This window comes from Myotis nattereri, assembly GCF_964212035.1.
Source record: "Myotis nattereri genome assembly, chromosome: 12".
NCBI classification, from domain to species: domain Eukaryota; kingdom Metazoa; phylum Chordata; class Mammalia; order Chiroptera; family Vespertilionidae; genus Myotis; species Myotis nattereri.
Genome location: NC_138087.1, coordinates 34,687,706 through 34,710,438, shown reverse-complemented (window position 1 = coordinate 34,710,438; position 22,733 = coordinate 34,687,706). Strand labels below are relative to the sequence as shown.

Genomic DNA, 22,733 nt, shown 5'->3' with positions numbered 1-22,733 from the left:
CCCAACATAATCACAACCTACTTAAGGCTCTGCAGAGGGTGTGTAGACACTGTGGCCACTGCAGTGGACTCTATCTAGCCTGCAAAATATGGTCAATGATTTAGGTAAAAGCATGCTTAAGAGTCCCCAGAGAGAAAATAAATGGAGGAATACACTCTGTGTTGTTAAAAGGAATAGCTCAGGCATGTGAGATTGGGAGGGTACATCGCTTTTGTCTTTAGGTATTCCCTGTTGTTGGAGTGATTTAAAAGGAGGCACTGAGCTGCAGTGGGATGTCTGGAAGAACCACTTTTGGCCCTGAATGCTAGGTTTGAGAGAGACTGGCAAAGGACCTCTAACGGGGAGCTGGGGGTGTGGGGGACAAGATTCAGGACTCAGACATGAGGCTGCCACAGACCTAGAAAAGTTCTCTTCAAAGCATAAGGACTCTTGTTCTCAGTGGCACTGACTCTACGAGACAGTGTACTTGGCACACTGGACCTAACACTGTTGTCTGGTGGCACGATGACCAGTGTCCCCTTCCCTTCTGGGAAATTTTACAAGAAGAGAAAATAACTAACACCTAGAGTTGGACTTGAAATGGAATTTGTTAGCTTATTGGCTGGGCTTCATGCCAAGTGACTTTAGACTTGTTTGTCATCAAATGTGTCCTGAAAACATTTGCCATTGCTGAGGACATCTAGAATGATAAAGTGTAAAACCTAAGGCTACAGATAGTTTCCTAGATATTTATAACAAAGGGCTCCTGTGTGTGTGTGTGTATGTGTGTGTGCGTGCATGCACGCACGCTGGGAATTGAACCAGCAACCTTTTAGTGTACGGGACCATGCCCAACCAACTTGAGTCACATTGGCCAGAGCAAAGGGCTCCTTTTTTGAAATAAGGATCTCATCTTCCCAGGTGATCACTCTGAGGAAGATGCTATTTATTTGCTCAAGCTGGGACGCCCTTCACATCATTGACCTGAGAATGCCTGTGGCACCAGCTATACTTGGGACTGTCCTTCTTGCTCTTTCCTCTCTGCTGATTGCTTCCCAGGGGGGTCTGGATCTATCCCCACCTTTACTTCACCCTTTCTTCTCTTGCACTAAGTGAAATCTACAGTGGCCAGACTGGCAGTTGCCATGGATGTATCCTTTTGAATCATTGGTACATAGAAACTACAATTCTGGGTCACTAAGGACGTGATAGTTTTGGGTATTGGGTTTTTTCTTATAGAGTCTATAAGAAAGAAAGAAATGGTGATAAATTGAGTCATTTTTTTTCTGTTTTCCCTTATCAACAAAAGTGAAACCTTTTAGAACTGCAAAAGCGATGTACCTGGAGCAAGATGAAATTCTAAACCTTCAAGAGATGGGCGTTAGAAGGAAATGCCTAGAGGGGTAGGGGTGAGTCACCTGAGTGTGGAAGCCAGCTGGGCACAGAGAAGCTGGCCAAGAACTCCACTGTGTGTCCCCCAGGGGTCTTTTGGCTGGATTTCCCCTGGACCTGTACCCATGCTGGCACATGGTATGGTGTGAGAGTGGGTTATCCTTTTTTTAAAAATGTTGTTTTATTCCTTAAAGTATTACAAAGAGTATTACATATGTCTCCTCGCCCCCTAACCCCCCCACCCCGAGAGAGTAGGTTATCCTTAAGGATAATTCCAACTTCAGAATTTGACACCTTTAAGTGGTATATAAAAAACTGAGAGCAACGATAAAATAAAAATCCCAGACCTAGGATTTTGTTTCTCTCCTCCATGACAATCTTCCCTGAACAGCCATCTTGGTGGCCTTGGAGATACCATCCTTTCTCAAGATGGTGACGAACTTGGTGCGATGTTTGCCTATCCCATAGCTTCCTCATCTTCCAAAGGCTGAGGGCTCAGGTTGGCCTCTGGGATGAGTGAAGAGAAGAGAAAGGCTGGACAGGGCCCCGAGGCATAGGCAGTTATGGGGCCGGATGAGGGAAGGAGAGGCAGGGCTGCGTCAGTGCCCTGGGGGAGATTCATCTTACACGGAAGCCTGACCTGGATTCCTTGGCTGCTGTGGGATCTCAGTCACCAGAACCTGTGTGGACTAAAGGACAAGAACAGTTTGGTCTACTCCTTGGTGATGACCTCACTTGGACATTAAATTAATAAATCCAATTGAATGGAGCCTTTGCTGGGAATCGAGGATCTGGCATGTAGGGGATTTTTTTGTTTCTGGAGCCACAACGTGCATTTTCTTACTCTTGAGGTTATTCTTTTTCAGTAGGAAAGTGGCTCCCCCCTTTCTCCTCCACATCCGTACTCTTTGATGAAGCTTGAAACTGTACTCAGCAGCTGCTCTCACACTAAGCTGGAGGGTCAGGAGTGTCCAGGGTGGGAGGTCCTCCCAACAGGCAGAGTGAGGAGTTTGCTCGTGAAGAAGATTATGATCTGTTCAGAAGAAAAACTCTATAGAGGAAAAATATTTGAGTGACAATTACTACCTCATCTTCTGAATGTCTCTTGCAGCTCTTTGAGACTACATTTCCAACAGAACCATGGAGCTCTCAGCATAGGCACTTTTGTCCTGTCCTGGTGATGTGTCAGATCATCTCCACCTCCTGTTAGTTTGCTGCGGAGAACAGGAAGCCAAGCTGGGGTCTTCTCTCCTGTGTGTCACGTAGGACAGAGATGTCAGGTTTTGTGCTTGCTTCATCTCGTGTCCTACCCTCCCCTGCCCTCCCTTTCTTGTGTCATGGGTTGGCTGTCCAGTAGTAGGGTCAGGTACGGGACTCTCTGTTTCTATGCTTTCCAGGATGACTACCACACACACAGCCCAGACACCAGCTGAGAATGAGGCCTTTGATGCCAGCTGTTGGGTACCTGTCTTGCTGCTGGCTCTGCCAAGGCCTGTGATTCCTTCTGTCTCCATTTTCCCACCTTGCAGCCAGTCACACATAGCAATTTCCTCAGATGTTTGAATTCCTTGGAAATTGGGTTCTGAACTCAGTTACACTGGGGTTGACTATGGGCCACCCTATCAGAATTTCCATCTAGGACTCTGGTTTCCCTAGAGCAAAAGGAAAATAAAACTGAAAGGGAAGTAGAGGAGTAGGAAGGCGGTATAGGGACAGTTTTTCTGATCTAAATAAAATCCTGCCATCATCACCCAAACAGCCCTTCCTGGTTTGGGCTCTGTATTAGTCTCCTAGGGCAGCTATAACAAAATACCACAAACCAGGTGGCTTAAAATAACAGAAAGTCATTGTCTCAAAGTTCTGGAGTCTGGAACTAACTCCAAAATCAAGGCGTCAGCAGATTTGGTACCTTCTGAGGGAGAATCCCTCCATTCCTCTCTCCTCAGCATTCCTTGGCTTGTAGTTGTATCACTAATCCTCCCTCTTCCATGGTATTCTCCCTGGGTCTCTGTGGAGGCATGGCAGTCTTCTTATCAACAGGACACCAGTCATATTGGACTAGGGGCTCACCCTACTGCAGTGTGACCTCATCTGAACGTTTTCTTCAATGACTGCATTTCCAAGTAAGGTCACATTCTGAGATTCATCATATCTTTCTTCTTCTTATTTTTTATTCGGGGGGGGGGGGGGGCGGCATAGCACATATTTCAACCTGAAACAAAGACCAAAGGCTGACAGACCTGCAACAGGTGGACCTGGAAGGAATTATGAGGATAATTTGAAAACCCCATGCCAACACAGTGGTCTTGTTAAATCTACTGGGAAGTTGTCTAAACTCTGAGGCGTCACAAAACCCTATATCTCTATGTATTGTTCTGTTAGGACTTTGGTGGCAAGTAATAGACATAAACTTAATGAGCCAGGGCTCTTTGGGTTGCAAGTGATGGAAACCCAATTCCAGTTGGCTTAAACAAAGAAATAGATGTATTGGCTTACATAACCAGAAAGGCTAGGATGGGTCTGATGTTAGGTAGGATAGAATCTAATGCTCATATGATGTCCTCGAGGTCTTTCTGTCTCCCTCTCTTGGGTTGGCTTGTCTCTGGTTGATTTCAGACAGCATCTCTTCACAAAGGGGAAAGTGGTGCTGGGTGTCCCAAACTTATATCCTTCAGTTTAGCCAGCAGAAAAAGACCTCTTTCCAACTCCTTATTTCAAGCTAGGGAAGGCATTGATGGGCCTTGCGTGGGTGATGTACCTAACCACAAACCAATCATTATGGCCAGGGGAATAGGTACCATGGTTGGCCTGCCTGAATACTTTGGGGGAAGCATCCATGATAGTTTGTCCTAATACAGCCTCATGCAAATTGGGTGAGGAATTCCCCCAATTCAAAAGAAGGGGGTGGGGAAATGCACTGTTAGACAAACACCATCGCTGCTGTGACTCACTATATATTTCAAGTTAGTTTAAAGAAAAAAAAAAGTGGAATTTATTATAAGGATACTTGCTTGTCCCATGGAATGCAAGGGCAGGCATATAGCTGAGCCTTAGGAAAGAACTTGAAAGCTATCGGGGCCTAGGTAGCTTCTTTCTGCTGATATGCTTCATTCCTCTCTCTCTGAAATTCTCCTTTCTTTGCTTCTTAGTCTATCTAGTGGGAAGAAAGTGGTTTCCCTACAACCTCCCAGTTTTCACCTTCTCCATTCAAGGAACAGCCTAATTTAAAATCCCCAGGGAAGAATCTGATTGGACCACCTTGTGTCAGTTCCCACCCTAAAACCAATCCGTTATGCTCAGAAGGATGGGGGTCACACACCAGAAACATTAGGTATATACAGAGGAGAAGTAAATATATCAGTTAATATCCTAAAAGTATAAGAAGTCTCTAGGGTTATCCAGAAGATCATTTATTCTAAGACCTTTATTTTGCAGATGAAGAAATGGAAGCTCAAAAAGGTTAAAGGCTGACTCAAGATGGCATATATACACACACAGAGGCCAGATAATGACTCATCTAGAACTGGTACCCAGGTCCCAGAATTTTCATCCCATTTTTTTCTACAAGATCATGTTTGCACCAGACACCTAGGCTTTCATGGATTCCTACATTTTGTCCAGTAATAATTTCAATAATTTAACCCAATAATTCCAATACTTATAGATGCTTAACTTATTGAGCATCTACTGGATGCCAAGTGGTTTTTTTTTTTTTAGTTTTTTTTTTTAACTGTAAGATCTTATGTGAGCCTCACAGTCACCCCCTGAACTAGGTGTTTTCATTACCTCATTTGGTCTGGGGTGGGTCTCCTCTTAGGGTTTAATGCAGGAAACATACTATTCCAGCTATTTAGTTATGGGCAATTATAAAGCAGAATGGGATTTAGGTCAAAGAATGAGGTGCTTACAAAATCACTGGGAGGGCTGGAGGATGGGAAGCAACTGAGTTTTTGGTCTCAAGGTCATTTCACCACAGCTGAGATCTGGAGGTTTGTTGACCTGCCAGCCTATCACTGCTGTCACTGCCACCACCCACTCAGCAGTGGAGCATGGAGTCCAGCCCCCACCAGCACTCCCCTTCGCCAGAGCCCACTGTTTACCTGGAATTCCATGGAAAGATGGCAAAGTGGAAATGCCTTCTTTCCACTTTCCAAATCTCACAGGAATACACATAACTGGCAGAACCAGTTCACACCCGGAAGCTTCCTGACTTCTCCACTTAGGGGATGAAATCGAGTTGGAGAGAGCCAAATGGCACTGTCCAGCCCACCCACATCTGCATGTTTTCTGTATCTCTCTTTTTTTAATGAAGTATAATCCTATGTAATAAAAGGCTAATATGCAAATCAACTGAATGGCAGAACGACTGGTCACTATGACATGCACTGACCACCAGGGGACAGACGCTCAATGCAGGAGCTGCCCCCTGGTGGTCAGTGTGCTCCTACAGGGGGAGTGCTGCTTACCCAGAAGCCCTGCGGCAGTGCTAAGGATGTCCGACTGCCGGCTTAGGCCCACTCCCCAGACTGTGAGAGGGTGCAGGCCAGGCTGAGGGACCACCCGGAGTGCACAGATTTCATGCACCGAGCCTCTAGTTTTCATATAAAAATGCATATCGCAAGTGTACAGTTTGATGTTTTGACAAGTGAATATACTCATGGAACCTACACCGGAATCAAGATATATAATATTTCTGAATTGCCAGTAAGTTCCCTCTGCCTCTTTCCAGTCAGTCCTTCCCACCTCCCGCTCAGAGGTATTCACTAGTCCCATTTCATCCATTTATTTTGCCTGATAATCACATCAGTATCCTATCCTAGAACTTAAAGAAAATAGAACAATACAACATGTATTCTTCTTCTGTATCTGGCTTCTTTTGCTCAAAATAATATCTGAGAGACTCAACCACATTAAGTGAATCCATAGTTCCACCCTTGGAAGGATGACTAGATAACACAATACCCAGTTAATGGGTATTGGTATTGTTTCCAGTTTGGGGCTATTATAAAAATAGCTGCTTAAGTCTGTTTTTTAACAAACACTCCTGGTAATTCTGAGGTAAGTGGACCACATTTTGAACAACACTGCTCTAATGCAGAAGACTGAAATTCAGAAAGGTTAAGTACATTGTCCAAAGCCACGTAGCCAAGAAGGCATTGAGGCCAGAAGGGGATTCACGAGCCCATGCTTGCATTGTGTTTAGTGATGTCCACTGGCCAAAAACAAGCCATGTGGCCAAGCTCAGATACAAGGTGGGGAGGGGCCATTCCCAGGGAATGGTGTGAGTCCTTAGCCCTGTGGTTCATTTGTGGCCATTCATGTAACAATCTATCAGAGCCTGGAAGTTTATGTTACAGAGGCAATGGGGAGCTAGAGAGGGCTGAGCTAGAGAGACAGGGAGTTAGTAATAGAGCATTACAGAAAATTTTAATGGAGCTAGAAAAGGTCAAAAGAAATGTTCTTTGAAGGAAGGACGCATGCTCCTCCTACTCATCATTGTGGCCCTCACAGCTCTCAAAACCTTCACAGCACTACAAAAACACTTTCTAACCTGAATTAAAGTGTCAGTGATAACACTGGGATTTTAGGGCCTAGGGCAGTGGTTCTCAACCTTCTGAATGCCTTGACCCTTTAATACAGTTCCTCATGTTGTGGTGACCCACCCAACCATAAAATTTTTTTCGTTGCTACTTCATAACTGTAATTTTGCTACTGTTATGAATCGTAATGTAAATATCTGATATTCAGGATATATTTTCATTGTTACAAATTGAACGTAATTAAAGCATAGTGATTAATCACAAAAACAATATGTAATTATATATGTGTTTTCCGATGGTCTTAGGTGACCCCTGTGAAAGGGTCATTCGACCCCCAAAGGGGTCTCGACCCACAGGTTGAGAACCGCTGGCCTAGAGGAAGGATGACTAGATGATAACACACTAAAAGAAGCCAGACTTCTTTAAGCATGGAAGGACACGCACTAACGGGAAAAACAATTCCAACTGAAACCAAGGCAGGCATCATGGAGAACATGAACATGTGCTTGTTCCATAAACAAGTTGTATGTCTACTCTTTCAACCAGTGTTCATTATTTGCTTGACTGGAGCCATCTTTCTCAAACTGTGGGTCGCCAGAGTATGTGGAATACCCAGGTTGATGGTTCAAAATGGCTGAGAGAGGTGTCTGAGTGGATGGGCCTAAGACAATTTCTCTGATTCCATGTTCTTCCTGTGACCTGTAAGGTGATTTAGAAGTCACTGCCTGCCCCAGTGGGGGATAGCAAATATGTATGCTGTAACCATACCGTCTTGCCCTTATCACTTTAGTGCAAGACAGAATATCCATCTTTTTTTTAAAATATATATATTTCTATTGATTTCAGAGGAAGGGAGAGGGAGAGAGAAATAGAAACAGCAATGATGAGAGAGAATCATTGATTGGCTGCCTCCTGCACGTCCCACACTGGGGATCGAGCCTGCGACCCAGGCATGTGCCCTGACCGGGATCAAACCATGACCTTCTCATAGGTCAACACTCAACGCTAGCTGGGCGACAGAATATCTATCTGCCAGCAGCTTTGTGATCTGCCGGAGGGCTTTCTGCGGCCACTCCCACTGTAGAGGGACCAGTCCTTAACCAAAGACTGACAGGTGTCGGTACAGAATATTAAAACCAAACCAGCCCTAACCGGTTTGGCTCAGTGGATAGAGCGTCTGCCTGCAGACTGAAAGGTCCCAGGTTCGATTCTGGTCAAGGGCATGTACCTTGGTTGGGGGCACATCCCCAGTAGGAGGTGTGCAGGAGGCAGCTGATCGATGTTTCTCTCTCATCGATGTTTCTAACTCTCTATCCCTCTCCCTTCCTCTCTGTAAAAAATCAGTAAAATAAAAAATAAAATAAAAATAAACCAAACCAATTATTTACTACCAACCTAGAGGCAAAGAATGTCCCTCATTCTACAATCAAAATACAAGTTTTGACAAAATACAAAAGACTGCAGTCTTATTAATATCCTTTTTTTGTTGTTGTTAATCCTCACCCAAGGATATTTTTCTATTGGTTTTTTAGAGAGAGTAGAAGGGAGGGGAGAGACAGAGAGAAAGGAACATTGATTTGAGAGAGACACAACAATTGATTGCCTCCTACACACACCCTGACCAGGGTGGGGATTGAGCATGCAACCGGAATCAAACCCAGTACCCTTTAATCCAGTGGTTCTCAACCTGTGGGTCGCGGCCCCTGAAAATACATCCTGCATATCAGATATTTATGTTATGATTTATAACAGTAGCAAAATTACAGTTATGAAGTAGCAACGAAAATAATTTTATGGTTGGGGGTCACCACAACATGAGGAACTGTATTAAAGGGTCGCGGCATTCGGAAGGTTGTGGGACAGCACTCTACCCACAACCAGCTAGGGCATATCCTTCTACTTACAAATGTTGAGTAAGGATTAAGGAACAAGTCCTTCCTTGCATTTCTGCAGCTGCCTCTGTACTTGGTTTCCTGACTCCAATCTTATTTCCCTTGGATCTACTTCTGAGTGACCTTTGAAATGCAAATATGATTTTTAAGCTTTATGAGAGCCGAGGTGAGGCCTCAGTCTCCCGTGTATCTGCAGCAGCTAGCAATGCGTACTCATCGTAGGCACCCAGTAAGTGTTTATTGACTGGATAGTATCTGAAACCCCCAGCTCATGAGCAGATTATATCACAAAAGATTTCTCTTGTAAGGAGGTCTTTGGAATTTGGAATACATTGGAATACAATGATAGGTGATTTTTAGCTTGTCAGACTAGCTTCTGAAAACCAAGCTTACCCATGATGTAGCCTAACCATAGTCCCAACTTTCCTGGTTCCATTGAGCAGGAGAGCATAAGACAGTGATGGCAGAGGTGACACGCGAACTCATTTTTTTGGTTGATTATTTTTTGTTGTTAAATGGCATTTAAATATATAAAATAAATATCAAAAGTATAAGCCTTTGTTTTACTATGGTTGCAAATATCAAAAAATTTCTGTATGTGACATGGCACCAGAGTTAAGTTAGGGTTTTTCAAAATGCTGACACGCCGAGCTCAAAAGGTTCGCCATCACTGGCATAAGATGAAGGGAGGAGGAAGAAATGGAAGGATAGTCATTAGGAGCCATTGGAAATGGGATCATGTGTCGTTAACATCTTCCTTTCACACTTTCTTCTTTGCACTTCTCTGTCACTGTGAGTGCCTTCTCTGCACCTGTTCCCCACCATGCCTTCCCCAACTGTAGCAACGCTCCCTCTTACCTTCTTCACACTGCCAGTCACAGTCCTATTCCGAGTGGAAGTAAATTCAAATACTAAAAGGAAAGTGCCCTGATTTGAGCAAATTCATACCCCAGATGTATGTTTAATAGCTCTTTAACCTTCCTAGAGATGTTTCCAATTGTAAAATATCAACATACATTAAATGAATCTTTAATTAGTAGAAGTCATTATTAATAAGAAATGAAGAAAATATACATATAGTGGAAGATATTTGGGGGCAGTCACTCTCATCAACCTTTCAGCCTTTTTTTAGAGCTAATTAGATTATTCTGAATTTTTATAACCGTAGTTTTTAATTCTTTATTTTTAAAATTTTTATTAAATTTATTGGGGTGACGTTGGTTAATAAAATTATACAGGTTTCAGGTGTAAATTCTATAATACATCATCTGTATATTGTATTGTGTGTTCACCACTCCAAGTCAAGGCTCCTTCCATCACCATTTATCTCCCCTTTACCCTTTTATAGCTCCCCTCAACCCCCTTTCCCTCTGGAAATCACCATGCTTCTATTTTGTTTGTTTTGTTCATTAGATTCCACACATAATTGAAATAATATAGTACTTGTCTTTCTCCAAGGGGCTTATACTTAGCATAATACTCTCCGTGCTGTCTCAAAAGGTAAGATTTCTTTCTTTTTTTATGTCTGAATAGTATTCCATTGTGTAAATTTTTATCCATTCATCTACTGATGGGCACTTAGACTGTTTCCAATAATGCTGTATATAACTTAGGTTCTTAAAGATCCCTCCCTGTCTCTTTTTCCCCACAGGCCTGGTTGACAAGGGGACATTTGAATGAGCACTGTTGTGGGTGGGAAGGTCTATAATGTGGGTCCTTTTTCATTGCCTTTCCTGATTTGCCCCCTCCTTGGTGGCTTTGCTCCAGCGATGTGCACCTTTGACCTTGCTCTGCGTTTGGGGACACTAGAAGGAAGCCCAACCTCAAACTGTGGTCAGCATCAAAGAGCAAGAATCAGGACAATTGGAGGGAATTTCTAACGGGATAGTCTGGGGATTTCCATTCTAACATTTGTATTCTCTTTAATTCTGTGTTATTCAAATGCATTTAAATTCTGCCCCCACAAAGAACTATGTGACCAGGGGACTTCTGCTTTTGCAGCTGTAGGAAAGAAATAGGCTTAGAAAGGATTAAAGTGATAGTTTTCTAGGGTCACACAGTTACTTAGAAAAGAGCACATCTCTCTGCTTCTAATCCTATTCTTTTTTGATAAAACATAGATACTTCATATCACTTAAACTATAAGTTTCACCTTAATAAGCTTAAAGATTACCTCTCCCCTCTTGAGACAGAAAAATAATAAATTTATATTTGCAGCATTTCCCTGTTGGCAGGAGATAACATTTCTCAAAGTATGTTATTCCATTGAACACTGGTTATTTTTAGAAGGGTTTCAAACACAAAAGTCTACTCTCTGCCATCTTGGAGACTTATGGGGCATATTAGCATATTTAAAGGTTCTGAGAAATCCGCTACAATAAAAATCAAAGTTTGTTGAACTCAGCAATCCCCAGTCTTACTTGGTTAAGAAATTCTTTCCTGTCCTTCTCGCTCTCTCCATCCCTCTCTCCTTCCCCTCCTCCTTTCCTTTCTTTCTTCCTTCCTTTTCATGAAACATCATTACGAATTAAAACACTTTGGGAAGTGTAGTAGTCAGTTAGACAGACATGAGCAGAGCAAGGACTATGGGCTGGTACAGAAGGCCACCAGGATAGAAAGCCCCAGGTGCCTAGCAAAGGACAATTGTAGGATGGGACCTCACCCCCAGGGTGACTTTTCCTCCCCTAGCACATAGATCAGTGGTTCTCAACCTACCTAATGCCGCGACCCTTTAATACAGTTCCTCATGTTGTGGTGACCCCCAATTTCATTGTTACAAATTGAACATAATTAAAGCATAGTGATTAATCACAAAAAAATATGTAATTATATATGCTTATTCTTGAATCAGTCACTGGTTGGCTTATACTAATCAGTCAACCTCTGGGATCAGATTCCTTCAATCACAAGAGCTGCATAAGGAGGGGGTTCAATACCTCAACAAAATTGAGATTCTGTTAGTAAAGATGAAGGGGAGAATGAATTCTGGCATGACAATTAATGATATCCACCTCTGTTTATTATGCTCTGAAAAATTGCCTTGTTTTTTCCTGAAGGTGCTTTGCATTTTGTGACTGGGATTAAGTTTGATCCTGCCTTGATATATTTGTGGCCCATTCATAGGAAATGCACAAAGTTTCCTTCCTGCTTCCCATTTATGCTCCTACTCTTTATTTTTCTTTTGCCTCATCTTTTTTGTCCATTTCTAATTTATTCTCTATTTTATATATTTCATTAACCATATTAATTAAAACAAATAAACTAGCTTTAAGCAAATAGAATACAGATAATTTCCTTATGATACACCCTTCCCTCCCCATAATGTCACTTTGTTTGTAAATATCTAGATGTATAGATTTTTTTTAAAAATTTCTTTATTGGTTAAGGTATTACAAATGTGTCCTCATCCTCCCATTAACCCCCAACTTTCCCCCCCCCCCCCCACCACTCATGCTCTCATCCCCCTGTTGTCCGTGTCCATTGGTTTGGGTTATATGCATGCATACAAGTCCTTTGGTTGATCTCTTCCCCTTACCCCCACCCTCCCCTACTTCCCCTCTGGGAATTGATAGTCTGATTGCTGTTTCTCTGTCTTTGGATCTGTCCCTGTTCATCAGTCTATGTTGTTCTCTATATTCCACAAATGAGTGAGAACATGTGGTATTTATCCTTCTCTGACTGGCTTATTTCACTTATCAATTAAAAAATATATTTTATTGATTTTTTTACAGAGAGGAAGGGAGAGGGATAGAGAGTTAGAAACATCGATGACAGAGAAACATTGATCAGCTGCCTCCTGCACCCCCCCCACTGGGGATGTGCCCATACCCAAGGTACATGCCCTTGACCGGAATCGAACCTGGGACCCTTCAGTCCGCAAGCCAACGCTCTATCCACTGAGCCAAACCAGTTAGGGCTAGAGGTATGGATTTTTTGCAGCTCCTTCCTGCCAGCCATAGACAAGAGGTAGTTGGTGCCACCAGTATGTCATTAGTTTTCACATTTTATTCCCACTCCCTTTTGGAATATTCTTCTTAAACTAATATTTTGAGAAGACAAATAAATGTTTTATTATCTTTGATGACAGAAACCAGGATGAATTATGAAAATGTAATAATTTTTTATAGTCATTTAAAAGAGCACCCTAAGTAGAAATTCTTTTTAAAAAGATAAAGTTGAACTAATTTCAGTACGAAAGAATTGCCTGTCCTTACTCTTGATGGGAGTTTTGTATTATGTGGTTATGTTTTTTTTAAAAAAATATTACCTGTAACCATTTGGCAAAAGTAAAGTCAGATCCCTTCCTTATTCTATATATCCAAATAATGTAAAGTAGATATAAGATTTAAATGTAAATCTTAAGATCATAACATGGATCCTGAGGATATTATGCTAAGTGAAGTATGCCAGTCACAGAAGGACAACTACTGAATGCTTCCATTTATATGAGGTGTATGAAATAGTCAAGTTCATAGAAGCAAAGAGTGGGATGATGGTTGCCAGAGGCTATGGGGAGAGAGAAATGGGGAGTTGCTAAGCAGTGGGCATAAAGTTTCACTTAAGCAAAATGAATAAATTCTGGAGATCTGCTGTACAACCTTGTACTTACAGTTAACAATCCGTACTGTATCACAAACTCACGAATTTAAGAGGATAGCTCTCATGTTAAATATTCTTACCACAATAAATTTTAAATATTTAAATGTAAAACATAAAAGAAAATATGAGTGAATATAAAATCTTAGGGAGGGAAAGAACTTTCTAGGCATAATACCAAGCAAACACATTATAAATAGTAGCTAACATCTACTAAGGCAGTGGTCGGCTAACTCATTAGTCAACAGAGCCAAATACCATCAGTGCTTCTTCAAAATAGACTTGCCCAGGCCGAAAACCGATTTCTGCGCATGGGCCACGAAGTTTCAATCACACTGTACCTGCGCACCCGCACGTGGTATTTTGTGGAAGAGCCACACTCAAGGGGCCAAAGAGCCGCATGTGGCTCGAGAGCTGCAGTTTGCCGACCACTGTACTAAGGGATTACTGTGTGCTGGGGCATGTACTGAGAACTTGTATTATCTCGTCAATCCTATGAAGTAGGTGTGATAATCACCCTTTTATGAATAAGAACAATTAGGCACAGAGAAGTTACTTGTCTTACTTAAGGTGATACTGTCAGAAAGCCCAGTAGCCTGACTCAAAAACCTGAAAACTCAATGGGATATGATACAAAATAGGATTTACTGTATATACCTGCCATTTCTTCAACATAGGGTGTTGAGAAAGCCAGATGAGTTCTGTACGTACAAAAGCTGGGTAAACTGTAAAGGACCACCTCGTATTGGTTCCACCCTACGTAACCGGTGGAACAAGGAAGAGCAGCCAATGTCCAGTCCATGACTGCCCAGCTGCCTCCTCTTACCTTTCTTCCTTTGTCTTCGTTCAGTTTCTCTTATTTAAACTGTGCTGCTCACCTGGCCAGTGTGGTTCAGTGGCAGAGTGTCGGCCATGCACCAAAATGTCACCAGTTTGATTCCCGGTCAGGGCACATGCCCTGGTTGTGGGCTCAATCCCTGGTTGGGGGGGTGCGTGCAAGAGGCAGCCAATGGATGTTTCTGTCTCATTGATGTTTCTATCTCTCTCTCCCTCTCCTTTCCTCTCTGAAATCAATAAAGATATAAAAAAATAAAATCAATAAAAACATTAAGAAATAAAAAATAAATCTTGTTACAGTTTCTTTATTTGAAACATAAAACTTAAAAAATAAATAAATAAACTGTGCTGCTCAGTTGCTCACATGGAAGCCCCTCAGCTAACCCAACAGTACAAGGTGCCTCCCTCATCCAGCCAAAGGACTCAGCAAGGAGCCCGCTTCTTATTTCCTGGGGACAAAATGGCATAGATTCTACAGCTGAAAGATGGAAGAGAATGGAGCCCAAACACACATGGTAGCTCTCAATTACTTGGCAACTGGCCATTTCTTTTTTCTTTCCCATTCTTTTTTCTGCAGGCAGACAAACGTGGTCAGCCCTCACAGCTTAAAGAGAGTGTGTGTAGAGACAGATGTTGAGATAATTGCTAATGTAAGCAATTTACAGTTTAAAATTTATAGGAAGGAAGTAGTTGTAAAGACAATATTGCCACCGCCAAAGAGTTTGTGGAGCATCACGTTCGGTGGTGTGACACTGGGAGCCATCACTGCTCTGTCATCTTCCATCCATAGTCATTCTCTCAGTGTTTGTTTGCTTTTATTGCTGCTAAAAACGTGAAGGAAAATGAAGCCCTATCCTTTTCTAAAGCACTGGTAAATGCAAACTACTGTGGTGAAGAAATGGATCCTTGACAAGAATGGAGGCTGGGAATTTCCCAATCCGCTGCATTCCAGTGGATGAGGGAATAGTCAGAAATTATGGGTGGTTCCCCAACGGGAAGAACACTGTTGGGATTACTGACCACAAAAAGAAAAATTTCAAAATTTCCAGTTATGTTACTTTAGATTGCTTTTTTATCGCTGGGAAATCCACTCTTAACAGCACCAAAGGCAGTTTCTAAAGAAAAAAGGAGGAAAAAAAAGAAGATGCTACTTTGGAAGATGTCACTGCTCCATCCTTCAAATAGCCACATGGGGAATATGTAGCAATTTCCTTGTAAGGAAATCCTGTACAAAACATCCTGTAGACTGGAACTTTCCTGAGAGCTGACTGACAAATCTCACCTAGGCTCTGAGGAAAGATACTGAACTCCGAAGTCAGCGAATCGCATGGGTATTTCTGACTGAGCCTTAAACGCTGAGGCAAAATGGGTAAGTATTTGAAGCACAAGCTATTTATTTTCTTATTCTTTACATTTCTCTGGTGATTTTCATAACATGATGAGATTATCTAGTTAATGACTATGCTGTACATCTATTGGGAAAAATAGTCTATTTGTATATTACACTAGAGACCCAATGCATGAAATTCGTGCAAAAGTAGGCCTTCCTTCCCCTGGCTGCCGGCACCAGCTTCCCTCCGGCCGCTGGCAGGCACCCAAACCTGGGCTTCCCTCGCAGCCCCAGCTTCATCCTGAAGGATGTCTGGTCTAATTAGCATATTATGCTTTTATTATTATAGATTATTTTTATTGGTGTTGGGATTAAGACTTACTATTAATGAAATTCAATAAATTAAGAAGAAGTGTGTAATTCATACCATCGGCATAATGGAATAGTCACTTGAAAAATCTTTCATTTGAAGAATTGCTTGAAAAGACTACTAATTTAAGACTAGATTTACTTTATTATTGTAACCTGGGAAATTGATAGAAGGTATGCCAGTTTTCACAACTGAAGAATCCTATGACCTAAGAATCTCTGAAGGATCATGTATTTGAAATAGCTTATTGAAAGTGGTTTCATTGTAAATTATTAAAATCCCTAGCCAGTTTTAAATGGCTTTCTCTGACTGTGTCTAATTTCCAGGCTTTGTCAAGGAGTGGTTAGGTTTACTTATTTTTATTAAAGATAATATTTATTCTGTTTCCTAACAAAAATGTAAATGCATGTTTATTGAAGAGCATTAGAGATTACCTATAGGCCTGTAGAGATCATTCCTATTAATATTTAGCTGTTAACATTAGTCATTTAGTCACTTTTCTCCTAACCTTTTTGTTGTTTTTAAAATTAGAAAACAAATATATGCTTATCGTAAAAAAGTTTATACAATATAGACAAAAGGTGGAAGTCACCCTATTATGGGCTGAGTTGTGTCCTTCCAAATTTATATGTTGAGTCATTACCCCACTAGCTGAGAATGTAACTATTTGGGGATAGGACCTTTAAAATGTGATTAAGTTAAAATGAGGCTGTTAAGGTGGACCCTAATCTAATCTGACTGATGTCCTTATAAGAAGAGGAGATTTGGACACATAGATACCAGGATACATAGAGAAAAAGGACACAGCAAGCAGGCTATCTGCAAGCCAAAGAGAGAGGCCTCTGGAGAAACATGTGGACACCTTGATTTTGGATTCTAGCCCCCAAAACTATGAGAAAATAAGTTTATGTTGCTTAAGCCACTCTGTTTGTAGCATTTTGTTATGGCAGCCCTAGCAAACTAATACATACCTTTTACCCTTTCACCCACCATTTTCCCCAGTGGTAACTATGACTGACAGTATTCTTCCAGATTTATTTCCTAAGCTGTTGCACACAGAATCATATATGGGAAGTGTCTTTGTTTACACCGATGGGATCATGCTATAAATATTGCTTTCTGTGACTTGCTTTTTTCACTTAACAGTATGTCATAGACTTTCCATGCCAATACATATAGAGAACCACCTACCACATTCTTCCTGAAGACTGCAATTTTCCACTATAAGAATGCGTCATGATTAATTTTTACTCCATTACTGATGAGCATTTGGATTGTTTTCCTTTTTCTATATTACCAGCAATGCTGCAGTAAAAACATCTTTTTACATTTGTGGTTGGGCTCATATGCTAATACATCTGTAAGAATAATTCCAGAATTAGAATTACTGGGCCAAGGAGCAAATTCATTTAAAATCTGAAAGCTATTTGTCAAATTGCTTTCCATAAGGACTTAAGCAATTTCCAGTCCTATTAATGTATGTGAGACTGTCTGTTTCCCCATTTAGGCTTTTCTTTTCCTGTTTATAGGTATGTAGGAAATAAGTGAACAAATGCTTTAAAATAGTTTGCTAAGGTGTCCCTCTGCAAGTTAACTTCTAGTTTTCTTTTGGAACCTGGTTTAAATGATTAAAATGGCATCCAAATCCAATAGGCTCAATAAATGCTTGTCAGATTGCATTGGAGTGGTCTGCTTGGGCTGCCATAATAAAATAACACAATCTGGGTGGTTTAAACAACAGAAATTTATTTCTTATAGTTCCATAACTATTGGATAGAGTCCTCCAATTTAAGGTAGAGAGAACCACAGCCAAGTGTTATTCAAACTTTTTTTGACTATGATCCTCCATAAGAAATATATTTTATGTTGTGACCTAATCCCTCTGCCACACACACATACCTGAAACAAAAGATTGATCAAAAATACTTATCTTGCCCTAGCTGGCTTGGTTCTGTGGATAGAGCGTTGGCCTGCAGACTGAAGGGTCCCGGGTTTGATTCTGGTTAAGGGCACATGCCTGGGTTGCGGGCTCAACCCCCAGTAGGGGATTGCAGGAGGCAGCCAATCAATGATTCTCTCTCATCATTGATGTTTCTCTCTCTCTCTCTCTTCCTCTCTCTTCCTTTCTGAAATCAATAAAAATATATTTTAAAAAATACTTATCTTAAAAATATGAGTAACTATTTTGTATTCTATACTATTCTAATAATCTATACTAATACAAGGGTAATATGCTAATTAGACTGGATAGACTGGATGTCTTCCAGATGTCCTTCCGGACAAAGCCACAATAGCGGCAGTTAGGGCGCTCAGACTGGCAGGGGAGAGTAGTTAGGGGCAATTAGGCCGGCAGGGGAGAGCAGGTTGGGGTGATCAGGCAGGCAGGCAGGTGAGCGGTTAGGAGACAGTGGTCCTGGATTGCATGAGGGATGTCCAAAGCTGGATTGTGAGAGGGTGCAGGCCAGGCTGAGGGACTCCCTCCTACCACCCTACCCCCGTACATGATTTCATGCACCAGGCCTCTAGTATAAATATAACACAAATACTATACATATATTTATGCTTCACTATTCTGTTCTATTTAGTTTCTTAAAATGGTTGTGTTTCACTAAATTGATTTCATAATCCACTAAACTGTGTCCAAATCCAACTCCAAGAATTGAGACACAGGGAATTGAAGTGACTTATCCAATGACACAGAAAAGAATAAAAAAGGAGGGACCCATCACACCCACTGCTTTCCCTCATAGTACAGCTCAGTTATTTCAGAAACGGGTTGATTTAGACAGCGCATTCAGGTAGCTGTCATTCACTTTGCACTGAACTCATGATTTTATAATTTGGTAAGTAGTCTGTAACCTGCCCCCAGAGAGAGCCATTTGTAGGCTGCAGTTTTAGTGAAACTAATAGACTCAAAATTTTTTTCAGGTCTTAGTCAGGGAGGGATGCATATGGTGGAACTGTGGAGGGTTCTGGATTTAAAGTCACACAGACAAGGGTATAAGTCCCAGCTGCAACCCTCTCTAGTTTTGTGATCTGTGGGCAAGAAGCTTCTCTATTAATCAACTTCCTCAAATGTAACACGGCGTTAATAATAATGATGATGATGATAATGACAACAGCCACCTTATAGAGTTGGATGGATTGGGTGAGGTCATTCATGTGAAATATCTGTGTGTTAGTTGCATAACATTTTAAGCATGGTTTGTACTCAGTATATGTAGACATTTTGATGATGACAGCCATTAGGTAAGTCTAGTCCCAGGAAAAATGAGGCAACTCTTTGGATAGAACCTGAAAATCCAGGAGAGACCAATGGAAACTACCTACAATGAAAACTGAAAAGAGGCAACTCTACTTGGGTTCCATCGATTCGAGGTCCAGGGGAGCATATGTAAGATTCTAACAAACTTATGTAGATTTACAATAGAAATGATAATAGCAATCAATAACAAGTGGTAGGTTTAAATATGAACTGGGATACAGGGACTCAGTGATAAAAATTCAGTATCAGTGCTCAACCTAGAATGGACTGAATTTGGAGGGAGTTTTAGCTTTCTTAAACTGGCAGGTTGTGACAGGTGGCTTGCTTCTGTTGCAGTCACCCCTCAGTGGGCTGGAAGGCTCAGTCCTGTTGCTAAGAGCTCAACCCCACCCCTTCTTCTCACTCTATTACACTTCATCAGAAGCACGAAGTTCCAGAAGAAGTGGCCACCTGTGGTGGGCCTGTGTCCCGTTGCTTGTACATAGTAGGCACTCAAAGAAAAATTTAGAGTCAAATTGGTTGCTGATACCATTCTCTTGCTTCTTAGTGGACTGTGGTTTCTTCTTGCAAATCATCAAATTCTTTTCTGCTATGACTCATACTAACAGAAAGACTGATAAAATATTTTGTCAGCAGGAACTGAAATGTGTTCTTTTCTTTTTTACTTAAAAGTGCAGTGTGCCCTAACTGGTTTGGCTCAGTGGATAGAGCGTCGGCCTGCGGACTGAAGGGTCCCAGGTTTGATTCCAGTCAAGGGCATGTACCTTGGTTGCGGGCACATCCCCAGTAGGGGGTGTGCAGGAGGCAGCCGATCGACGTTTCTAACTCTCTATCCCTCTCCCTTCCTCTCTGTAAAAAATCAATAAAATATATTTAAAAAAATAAAAAAAAAAGTGCAGTGAATTCACTAACACTGAAATCAGAGCCAAGGCTGAATGATGACAGAAGGAAGTGAAGCATTTTCTTACAGAACTAGCCTGAAACTTCCTCCTTCCCTTTTAATTCATCAGACCAATGATTATCAATGTAACAATAATTATAGGGTAGACCTGGTATTCTGAAAAATGTATCCACTTGCTTTGAAAATACTGTTCACGTGAATTACAATGATCACTAGTCATAAATGATCTCCAACAGACATTCACATTTTTAATGCAGACCAAATATGAAATATCTGGAAAATTCACTAATTAGGTAAAATTGCTCCCTCTTTCTCTACCATGGTACCCATATGCATTTGGTGGTGTGTGTGTGGGGGGGGGGGTACTTTGTTTACTTATCATGTGAACGACAAGGACTTATATTACCTTCTGAGAATTTGAAACTATTGATACTGGAATGGGCAAGGGGAGAAATGACATAATCAGATACTGATTTATCTTGGGAAGCTGAGTGTATCAGTTTCACTGGAGTTTTTTTTTTGGAAGTTGCCTTTTAATAATAAAATACAGCGGGGAGGGCAGAGGGAGTGCAGCAGGTGGGGGGGTGTGCTGCCGCACCAGGTTCTGCGCTGGCTACACAACTTGCTGCTGCTGCTTCTTGGTGGATGCCTTGTTGGCAAGGTCCTTGGCCTTCTCTGTAGCTGCCAGTGCTGTCTCTTTTGCCTTCTTGGCTTCCTTGGCTGTCTCAACAAGGGTTTTGGAAGGGGCCTCACCTTGCAGCTTGGCCAAGATGTATTCAGAACCCTTCACTTACTTGGTCACATTGCTTTTGAACCGGGCGAGACCAAATTCCTGGACAGCTCTGGAGACGCCAAACAAGAGGATACCCAAGCTTCCCGGTGGAGTTCGGTCCAGCCGCTGTTATCAGAGTTCACACAGTAAACACATCCATCGTTCCTCCACCACCGTCAACCGGGCGTGGTTGATGTTCCAAGTGAAGGTGGTCATGGTCTGGTTCTGTGGGTCCACAATAGAATCCTCCAGGATGTACACCGAGTGAGCAGCATTGGCAGGGAATAGTCGCTCGGCCCAGCGGGGCATCCTGCTGGTCTTGGTCAGGAGTCTCCAGGACAGGAGCTTCTGGTCAGGGGTCTCCTCCTGGTGCACTGTGTCGTCTGTGTGCTATAGGGATTCGGGTACCGCTGCCAGAGGGCAGCGAACACTTGGTCCCGGGAACTCCGGAGCACGCTGTGGCCCAGGAAATACTTCACCATTGTCCCGGCTGTGCGGGGTCAGCACCGGAGCAGCATCAGGGATGCAGAGCCCGGGGGCCCGCCCGCCAGGTACCAGCTCAGTCACCGCCCACTGCACCCCAGCAGCAGCCGCGGCCATGAGGAGTTGTCGGGCTGCCCCTGGAAGTTTTGACCTAAGAGAATTTTCCTCTTTGAGATTTTTATTCCAAATATGATAAGTTATTGCTTAGATAATTTCTCTGAAGTAAACTATAAAATCAGATATATGAAGTAAAAACTGTCATGTCAATGTCTTTGATTTTGATCCAGCAGTAAACTAGGGATTAAGATGTAAGATTTAGTATTGCTTTTCCCACACTTTCACCTCCTGCCTTCTCCCCACTCCTATGATTTTAGCCTAGAGGGCAGAAAAGTGGGAGAAAAAACTGGAGTCTGGCCTTTCTACTCTCTCCCCTGTTTTTCAGCCATGGTTCCCTAATAGCTGTTACTTGCTGAGAGCCTACTGTGAACTAGGCTCTAGTCATGTGAACGACATGATAGGTTAGATAAATCGTATCTTAATCCATACAACTCTCCATCGGAGCGGCTATTACTGTCCTATTTTTCAGATAGATCACTGAGGCACAGAGATTGTAAGTGTGAGTGGAGCCTGATTTCAATACAGTTCTATTTCACTCCCAAATGTTTACTCTTTCCAAACATGGAATATGCGCTGTGTACATATTTGATCACTTCTGAGTCCTTCATTCCCACACCACAGAGGACACAAAACACAGGGCCTCCTCAGCTCCCTCTGAAACCAGGCTTAACAGAAGAGAAGGGAAGACCTAGTTTTAGGAGAGAAGAAAGGCAAAATAGAGACGAGGCCAAGGAAAGAAAGAAAAAAAAAAAAAGGAAATTTGGGAGAATTTGTGGAGAATGGGAAAGGAAGAATTAAATTCAAGTCCTGCAAAAAAAAAAAAAAAAAATCAGGAATGTCCTTCTCATTCAGGCTATTTTATATGGAGTATTTCCTAGTTTTTCCACTGGAAGTTTCTCAAAAAATGGTTATTTTGCTCAAGAATTTTTACCATTTTGTATTTTAAGGAAATCAGATAATGATGACTTAGCCATAATAGGAGTGACTAAAAGAGGCTCAAGTTACTTATGTCAACCAATCTTCTCTGACCCTTTATTATTTCCCTCCTCTTTAATTTGTTCTCTCCATTTCCTTCTCTTTTACTGATACCCTCTGACTGCATTCAAGACAATAAGCATTGTGTACCTATTGTACCTAAGATATTGTGGGGTGCAGTATAAAGAGAAAGTCATTGATCACGTAATAGGAGGAAATAAGAAGCACACACAAGTAATTTTGGTCCAAAAACAATGGTATCATTGAATAGAGATAGAATGTAC

The 22,733-nt window shown here is 41.8% G+C and overlaps 1 protein-coding gene and 1 pseudogene across 2 annotated transcripts in view; one reads left to right on the top strand and one right to left on the bottom strand.

The window, feature by feature from the left end:
* RCL1 (RNA terminal phosphate cyclase like 1) overlaps positions 1 to 22,733 on the top strand; it is a 118,727-nt gene that overhangs the window by 70,175 nt on the left and 25,819 nt on the right. The window lies entirely within an intron of this gene.
* LOC308527509 (PRELI domain-containing protein 1, mitochondrial-like) lies at positions 20,716 to 21,356 on the bottom strand (annotated as a pseudogene). The gene has a single exon. The product of its transcript is annotated as a PRELI domain-containing protein 1, mitochondrial-like (transcript).